The following is a 10,404-nucleotide window of genomic DNA, read 5'->3' on the forward strand; positions in this document are numbered from 1 at the left end:
AGCTCCATCGCCAGAGGGTCCTGCACTCGCAGATCCCAGTGAGGTAGGTCCGAGTAAGGTAGGTCCGAGTGAGGTAGATCCGAGTGATATTATTATACTTTTTATATAATAAAATTTGATTTTTTTTATTTAGATAGCTATCATACTAATATTTTATTTATTAATATTTCAGATCAGTCTTCACCGTTACTAAGGCGAGGGCAAGGTCAATCGAAGAATCTTGCTCTAGAGCGTTGGAGATGTGAGCATCCGGGACTACGTCTCCATATTGAGATACCACCTGACTACACCAGACCCATTAGGAGGAGATGGTGCGAGACGTGGCAGACTGAGTTGGGCATCATATGGTGCAGCTATCCCCCCATGATACTTTTCGATTGACGTTATATCGTATCGGCTCAAAGAGAGATTTTCTACATCCAGTTATAGATAAAATAAATTATATTATAAATATTTAATTAGCATGATATTTTTCTAATATTTTTTATTGGCAAGGTGTATTTGATATTATTAATTTTGAGGAGGATCGCGTACGGCGAGCTGTGGATGCTCATTTATCTTTATATTTCAAAGAGTATTACCACCGCATCTATTAGCATTAGTACCATGTGATGCAGGATCATAAAGTAGAGGCAACATGGTAGCGGCCCTATGACAGCATCACTATGGATGATTGGGCTCCCATATCACTACAAGAAATACCACTTTTTGCGATGAATTTATTTACGATGAAAATATATTTCATCGTAAATAATGATATTTATGATAAAAATCAAAATTTAACGTTAATAGTATTTATTTATGATGAAACTAATTTTTCGTCACAAATATCTTTATATTTATGATGAAAATAAAATTTCATCATACATATAAATTATTTATGATAAAATTAATCATCATAAATAATAAAATATTTATTTTAATTTTAAATTTTTAAATATTAATGATGAAACTATTTTCATCATAAATAATAGAAATATTTATAATAAAAATTAAATTTTTATCATAAATATATGTTATTTATGATGAAAACTTTTCATCACTAATATTTGAAAAAAAATAAAAAATTTTAAAAATTTAATAATTAAAGATTATTTATGAAAAAAAATATTACATCATAAATAATAGTATATTGATGGTGAAAACTAAATTTTCATCATAAATTAATATTATTTAAAATGAAAACTTTTCATCGTTAATATGTAAAAAAAATAAAAAATTTTAAAAATTCAAAAATTATAGATTATTTGTGATAAAAATATTACGTCACAAATACAGATGTATTCCTAATGAAAATTTATTTTCTATCATAAATACTTAAGTATTTATAATAAAAAAAATTTATCGCTAATATTTGAAAGAAAATAAAAAATTTTAAAAATTTAAAAATTATAGATTATTGATGATAAAAATAATACATCGTAAATAATTATTATTGATAATAAAATCAAAATTTTTATCATAAATATATTTTATTTATGATGAAAAGTTTTCATCACTAATATGTGTAAAAAAATAAAAAAATTTAAAAATTTAAAAAATATAGATTATTTACGACGATAATGTCATGTCACAAATATTTATATATTTGTGATGAAAATTAATTTTCTATCATAAATAATCCAGTATTTATGAGTAATTTTTTCATCACTAATAAATGAGAAAAAATAAAAAAAATTAAAAATTATTTATGATGAAAATTTTATTTTTATCATAAATAATATGTATTTACGATGAAAAATAGATTTTCATTGTAAATAATCACTATTTATGATGAAAAATTTTTGTCGTTAATATTTATATTTTATCTAATTTTATCATTAGTTAGTTCATAATTATCATATATACTAAATTTTATGTTTATTATATTTATAATGACATATTTAAAGATAAATCTTAATTTTGTTGCTCGTAATCTTTGAAAATCTCATTTTGTTTTATTTCTTAGTTATACACATAAGTAATGAATAAAAATTTAGAAAGGTTGATGAGCTGATATGGATGAAAAAAAGTATATGTGAGATATGGGTCGAACCTACTTCAACCTGCACGTAAACCAAACACAATTTGACCCATTGACACCCCTAGTTTGAATCATGCTTTTGTCCGATTTTAGTTGGTCTTCTATCTATTTTATTTAATAAATAAAAAAAAATAAAAAAAATGATATGACATTAGATCAAGGTAAAATTTTACACTCTATATCTGAGCTCTAGTGCTAAAGAGGCCTAGTTCTATTTTTTGATCTCTCAAATATCATTATTTTTCATAGAAAATCCTAAGTTATAAAGTTTGCAGTCAAATTCTTGAACTCGCTTTCAGTGAATCAATATGGTCTTGCCATCTATCTTGTCAGTTGGATCTGAACAAATTTTATCATGTGAGCATCTTATAATTACTTATTAAAAATTTATAAATAAAAAAATCTTTTTTAGTAATTATTAGCGATGGAAGAAAATTTTTGTCACTAATAAGGTAATTAGCAATGAAAATAATTATCGTAAATAAAATTTTGAGACTATTAACGATGAAATAATATATTTTCATCATGAATAATATATTTGAGAAAAAAAAAATTTCAGTGAGAATTTTTTTTTGACGAAAAATATTAGCGATGAAAAGTTATTCGTCGCTAGTTAGTTATTAGCGACGAAAAGCTTATTTTCATCATAAATTTTTTTTTATTTAAATTATTTAAGATGAAAATAAATTATTAGTGATGAAAATTTTTGAAAAAAATTTTTTTCCAGCGAAATTTTTTTTTGGTGAGAAATATTAGCGACAAAAAGTTATTCGTCGCTAGTTAGGTTATTAACGACGAAAAGCTTATTTTCGTCGTAAATTTTTTTTTTATTTAAATTATTTATGATAAAAATAAATTATTAGTAACGAAAATTTTCATCGCTAATACCCCGCGTCCCATCATGTCCCATCTGAAACCCATTTTCTTTCCCTCCGCCCTCACTCGGCATTCTCTCTCTCGCGTTCCCTCCCCCCGGCATCCCGCGTTTCTCCCCATGTCCGACCTCCATCGTCGTTCGCTCCGCCATCGTCGTTCGCCGTCGCTGTCGCCATCCGCAAAGCCATCGCCAGTGCCGTCATTGAGGTGAGCTTATTCCTTTTTTTTAGGAGGGGGGTTCAGGCTGGGGCCGGGGCCGGGGACGGGGACGGGGCCGGCTAGCCGGGGATGGGGATGGTGGTCCGGGGCCGCGGGGCCTGCTGGCCGGGGCTGCGGGGCCTGTGGGTCGGGTCCGATGGGCCGAGGCCGGGGACAAGGATGGCGGACCAGCGTCGGCGGGCCGGAGATGGGGTTCTGCGGGATCGGGCTGTGGCCGTGGCCGTGGTCGGGTCCGGGGCGAGGCGAGGCCAGGTCGGGTCCGTGACTGGGTCGGGCCGAGTCCGTGATGGGGCTAGGCCGGGCCTGATCGTTTTCGAGTCGTGTTGGGTCGAGCCGTATTGGTGCGGGTCGGGCCAAGTCGGGTCGGGCTGAGGTGGGTCGGGTCCGTGACTGGGCCGAGTCGGGTCAGGGTGGGTCGGGTCCGTGACTGGGCCGGGTCGGGTCCAGTCTGGGTTGGGTTGGGGCCGGGTCGGGTCAAGTTGGGGTCGGGTCGGGTCAGGTACGGACCGAGCTGGGTCGGGTCAGGCTGGGGGGGGTCGGGTCCGTGACTGGGTCGGGTCGGGTCCAGTCCGGGTCGGGTTAGGGCCAGGTCGGGGCGGGGTGGGGTGGCCGGGCCGGGCTGGGTCGAGCCGGGCTCGTGTTGGGTCAGGTACGGTATGGGTCGGGCTTGGTCGGGTCGGGTTCGGACCGGGTCTGTGACGGGGCTGGGCCTGGCCTGGTCATTTTCGGGTCGGGTTGGGCCAGGCCGGGTCGGTGCGAGTCGGGTCGGGTCGGGTCAGGCTAGGGCGGGTCGAGTGGAGTTGGGGCGGGTTGGGTCCGGGCCGGGTCGGGCCAGGATGGGGCGGGTCGAGTTTGGTAGGGTTCGAGCCGAGTCTGTTGCGGGTCGGGCAAGGGTCCTTCGGGGTGGGGTCGGGATGGGGCTGGTCGGGTTGGGGCCGGGCCGAGTCAAGTCCGTGACTGGGTCGGGCTGGGTCTGTGTTGGGGCCGGATAGGGCCTGCTCGTTTTCGGGTCGTGCTGGGTGGGGCCGGGTTGGTGTGGGTCGGGCCGGGTCGGGTTGGGCTGGGGCGAGTCTGGTCGGATCCGTGACTGGGTCGGGTCGGGTCGAGTCTAGTCTGGGTCGGGTCGGGGCCGGGTCGGGTCGGGGCAGGGCGGGTCGGGTTGGGTCGGTTCTGGGTCAGGTCGAGGTCGGGTCCGGATCAGGTCGGTCCTGGGTCGGGTCGGGGCCTTCGGGGATGGGTCCGGGGATGGGGACGGGGCGGTCCAGCAAGTCGGGTGGGGTCAGGATTGGTCGTGTCAAGGCAGGTTCGGGTCAGGGCGGGTCAGTTCTGGGTCGAGTCTGGTCGGGCCGGGCTAAAATTATTATAATTATTGCATATTATTTTTTAGTATTACTACTAAAATTATTTAATTATTTGACTAATTATTTTTTCACTAATACAATGCACATTACTGTTACTTATTATAATTAAATTATTTTATGTGCTGTTTTGTATACTGCTGAAATTATAAATTAAAAAAATATTTTTATTTTAGAAAAAAATTTATTAAAATTTTTAATAAAAAAATTTTAATATAAAATTATTTTTTTTGATAAATTAGAAATTAATCTTCGAATATACGTTCAAAGATGGTACTTAAATTATATTGAGCCGTAGATTTTCGTTTAAATTTCGATCTTCATCAAGATCGAAACTTGGATGTCTCGTATTCGGACCTTTTAGAAAAGTAATAATATTATTGTAGTTAATAGTTGATATTTTATTTCATTATATGGTATTCAGTAGTTATCTGTCTATTGTTCTCCAGATATTTGGTAGATAGGGTGCGTAGGCACCATATCCACATCGTATACTTAGAGAACCATGGAGAGATATTGTCGAAATTTTCACAAAATGAGACGAAATATCCACTAATAACAATAATGAGATTATTACTTTTCTGAAAGGGATAGAGCCACACCTGTTAGTAATGATTTGAAAATGATAGGATCATGTATTTTGTATCAAGTGATTCGGATCTGGATCAAGGTCGGGATTTTAGCTAGAATTCGGAACGCGATTCAGTCCGAAATTCAGATCCGGATCTAGAATACCACTAAATTTTATTTTGGTTGTTAATGATTTTGTGTTTGTTGTTAGATGAATATCAACAAAAGTTAGATGAATGCTAGAGGTATTTTTTTGTCTGAATATCGAAAAGGAGTTCGAGATTTCATTGACTTTGCATGGCATAAGACTGACAGTGCTAGTCGGATAAAGTATCCATGCAAGAGATATGTCAATTTGATATATCGTCACATAACACTTGTTAAGGAGCATCTGCTACAATATGGTATAGATAAAAAGTATACTTGTTGGATATGGTATAGGGAGGGTGATCTGAATGAAATGGTGCGCGATGATGATGATACTAAAGATGATAGTACTGATGATGCTGGACCTGTCGAATATAGTGGTGTTGAAGAATTGTTAGATGATTTACATCAAGGTGCTTGTTCAAATGTATGCATGTATACTGCTACATCTGAAAGCAATTCTGATCATGAGCATAATATCCTGCTTGAGGTAAAAGGGACTTCTGAACAGTTTGCAAAGCTTGTAAGGGATTCATGAGAGCCACTCTATCCAAATTGTACAAAATTTTTCAAGTTAAAGTTTTTGATAAAATTACTTCATATTAAAATCATGAACCGTTAGAGTCAGAAGTCATTTGACCAAATTTTAATATTGATTAAAGCAGCTCTGCTCGATGGAGAGAGGCTTTTAAAATCATATTCTGAAGCAAAAATATACATGCGGGAAATAAGACTTGACTATACTCCTATATATGCCTGCAAAAATGACTGCATATTATTTTATAAAGATAACGAACAAGCAACTGAATATCCAAAATATGGTAAGCCTAGATACAAAATCGATAATAAAAAAACAAAGAAGATACCTCAAAAGATTTTGAGATATTTTTCATTGATTTCAAGACTTCAAAGATTGTATATATCTACAAAGATAGCTGAAGAAATGAGATGGCATTATGAGCAGTAGATTCTGGAGGAGAACATACTTAGTCACCCGACCAACTTTTTAGTATAAAAATACTTCGATGCAAAGTATCCGTACTTTACGAGTGACCCGCGCAATATCCAGCTTGGTCTAGCGATAGATGGATTTAATCCCTTCGGCAATCTGAGTATCTCTTACATTATATGGCCTGTGATGCTAGTTGTATATAATGTGTCACCTTGAAAGTGCATGAAAGAACCATTTATTTTTATATCACTATTGATTCTGGGTCCGAAAGCACGAGGTAATAAAATTGATGTATATCTAAGGCCTTTAATTGATGATCTGAAAGAGTTATGGGAAAATGGGGTATAGATATATGATTCTGTGAGTCGAAGTAATTTTAAGTTGCATGCTTCGATTTTATGAACTATAAATGATTTTTCGACATATGAAAATTTATCTGGATGGAGCACCAAAGGATATCTTACATGTCCAATATGCAATAGGGATGCATCATCTTTACATTTAAAGCACGGACGAAAAATATGTTTCATGGGTCATCGACGGTTTCTTCCTACTAATCATTCTTGGAGGACCCGTTATAACCAATATTTTGATGGTAAGTCCGATCGACGTCCGCCACCTAAGGAGTTAAGTGGAGCAGAAATTTTAGAACAACTTGAAGTCAATAAAAATATCTAATTTGGAAAAACATCGGATACTCGCAAGCGAAAACGTATTGAAGCTGAACAGAATTGGATGAAGCGAAGTATCTTTTTCGAACTACCGTATTGGAAGCAGCTACTACATCATAATCTGGATGTAATGCACATAGAAAAAAATATTTGTGATAATATCATCAGTACTATATTGAATATTTTAAGAAAAATAAAAGATGGTACAAAAGTTTATCTTGATTTGCAGAAAATGAGAATCCAGCTGGAGTTGTATTTAGTTCGTCGAGATGAGAGATTTTTTATGCCACCCGCATGTTATTCACTGTTTGAAGAAAAAAGAAAAATTTATGTGGATGGTTCAAAATCATAAAGTTTTTTGATGCATATGCTTCATACGTATCGCGGTGTGTTGGGAATAACAATGGCAATATCTCCGACATGAAAAGTCATGACTCCCATGTGATGATGCAACGTTTGCTTCCTGTGGCCATGCGTGGTTATTTGGGTGGTGATGGTCAAACTGCAATAATTGAGTTGGGAGTATTCTTCTGAGAACTATGTTATCAAAAATTGAAGATTAACTTACTTGAGAGATCAGAGAAGGATATTGTACTCATTCTTTGTAAGTTAGAAAAAAAAATTTTACCATTATTTTTTGATGTTATGGTGTATCTGACTGTTCATCTTCCAAAGGAAGTTCTTTTGACAGGACCGGTATATTATCGATCGATGTATCCTATTGAAAGGTAAAAAAATTATACGTATTTTGTCATATCAATTATAAGATATAAATATATTTTTAAAATTTAAATTTATTTTTGTTTGCAGATTCTTATGCATCTTAAAAAAAATATGTGCGCAATAAAGCAAAGCCTGAAAGGTCTATAGCGGAAGCATATGTAGCTACTGAGTGTGTCACGTTCTGCTCGATGTATTTTGATGATATCGAAATAAGATTTAATCATGCAGATCGTAATGCAGACCGTGAATGGGGTGAAGAATGGGAGAATCAAGAAGAAAGATAAAAGGCACATTCATAATAGCATTCAGACTCATGTGCCTTCCAGAACCAGGGAAGTTCTTGCTCTCAGTTCTGGGGCCTTGAACTTGGCCCAGGCCAGTACACATCATGGTACTGATAGCTTCAAAAGAATCCCTCCGTAAATTTGACTTTTAAATCATTCGGGGTCCCCGACTGGGCTGGATGGATCAATTCAATTCTTTTCCGCAGAAGGAGATGAAAGAAAGGCTTCGACATCGCATTAGGAAAGGAATTCGATGATTCTGAAGCCTTGGCATAATAATAAGATAGGGTAGGCTGAACAATCCGAGCATGCAACATCAGATAGATAGGCCGACTGAAATCGGCTTTTAAGGCTATGCTACTTTGCTACCAGCAGGACTGCTGCTATGACTACATGCGCATCTAGTGCAGTGGCTTGGAAGCAAGCTACCTTGACCATCTTTCGAAGTTCTAAATAATGTACTGATCAAAGTTCAGTAACATTCTTTCTTCAAACATGCCTAATTCCACTCTGAATTACCTCTTGAGATGTTGTCTATATTTAAACAAATGGTTCGACCTACTGGTGCAAGGAGATATGAATTTACGAACGTGAACGAACTATCCAAAGTATACTTTTACATTCTAAATAATTATAAAAAAATTGAAGATTTTATTGAGTAAGCATCATTTTACTATACTATTTAATTTTTAAAAAAAATTCATGTTAATATAAAATTAAAAATCGTAACCTCTTGCAGTTAGCACAAGAGTATACTATGTAGAGAGAATAATACAGTACCGATGATCGATATAGAAGAAAATTTGTAAAATAATTTGATGATCTTGTAAGTTGTATTAGTGATATGTTATTTATTTATTTATAAATAATATTATTTAAACCAACATAATTTTTTTTCTTATGATGTAGATGAAACATAAGTATTTCAATAAAGAAGTGGATGCGATCGATGAGTTGTACGATTTAGCATGTAGTTCCGATCGAAGGATTAATCACTACACATCCTGTATCATTGGAGGAATAAGATTTCACACGAGAGCTTGAGATGCAACGATGGATCCAGAATAGTGAAATTGCTACAATAGGATATGAAGGAGAAGAAGAGATTGATTATTATGGTATACTGATAGATATCATAGAACTGAAGTATGGGTCCAGTAATTCTGTATTTTTATTTCAGTGTGAATGGTGGGATATTAGTAATAAAAAGATCGATATTCATATCGATTCATAATTTATCAGTGTAAATCTTATACGAATATGGTACCAAAATGAGCCGTATATATTAGCAACTCAAGCGAAACAAGTAATATATTTGAAGGATCTAAAATATCGAGGTAATTGGCATGTTGTATAAAAAATAATACCTAAAGACGTATATAACATACCAACTTGATTAGAGATGGATGAAAATTCAGATTTATATGAAGAGGAAGCTTTTCAGCAAGAAGAACAAACATTAGCCAAGCTTTTGGTTGACGAAGAACTTGTAACAACACCTTTGAATAGGGCTGATCTTCCATCCAACAAAGTTGAAGCTGATTTTATATTTAATCTTGATAAGTCAGAGAGCGACTAAGATGATCAGTTCATAAATGACGATGAGATAGAAGACAGCACATATGTTGATTACTGTGATTCGGATGAGGATCTACACATCGAGGAAGAAACGAATATTGATGAGTAGATCTATATTCTTTGTTCAATTTTATCTTCTAATAATGGTATGCGATATAATTATATTCATTAGAATATTATTTGATTTCTACTATTATTATTCAACATTATATTTATTTATATCTCAATTTCTATAGATATGGCACCAGAAGGCAGATGACAACGTTCGCATTCACAGCTCCCTCCAGATGCCTCAGAGGTTGAGGCACCTCCATCGATCTCTATTACCGCATCGGCTTCACTGTCAGAGGGTCCTGCACCGACAGATCCCAGTAAGATGGGTTCTAGTGATATTAACTATTATACTTTATATATAATAAAATTTGATTCTTTTATTTGGATCATACTAATAATTTATTTATTGTTGTTTCAGGTGAGTCCTCATCGATGGTGAGGCAAGGGTAAGGTCCATCGAAAAACTTCCCTCCGGAGCGTTGGAGATGCGAGCACCCAAGACAGCATCTCCAGATCGAGATACCAACTGACTACACCAGACCCATTAGGAGATGGTGTGACCCATGACAGACTGAGCTGGGTATCATATGCCGCAGTTATGCTCCCGTGATGCTCTTCGATTGGCATTGCGTTCTACCAACTCAGAGAGAGATTTTCTACACCCACTTATAGATAAAATAAATTATATTATGAATATTTAATTTGCATAGTATTCTTTTAATATTTGTTATTGGCAGGGTGTATTTGATATCACTGATTTTGAGGAGGATTGTGTGAGGCGAGCCATCGACATTCAGTTATCATTGCATTTCAAAGATTATCGCCATCACATGCATCAGCATTGGTATCGGATGGTGCAGGATCATGGGAAGGAGGGAGGAGGCAGTGCGGCAGCAGTCTTATGACAGCATCACCATAGATGATTGGACTACTATATGCTGACAGTACG

The sequence above is a fragment of the Elaeis guineensis genome, chromosome 6, assembly GCF_000442705.2.
Source record: "Elaeis guineensis isolate ETL-2024a chromosome 6, EG11, whole genome shotgun sequence".
NCBI lineage: Eukaryota > Viridiplantae > Streptophyta > Magnoliopsida > Arecales > Arecaceae > Elaeis > Elaeis guineensis.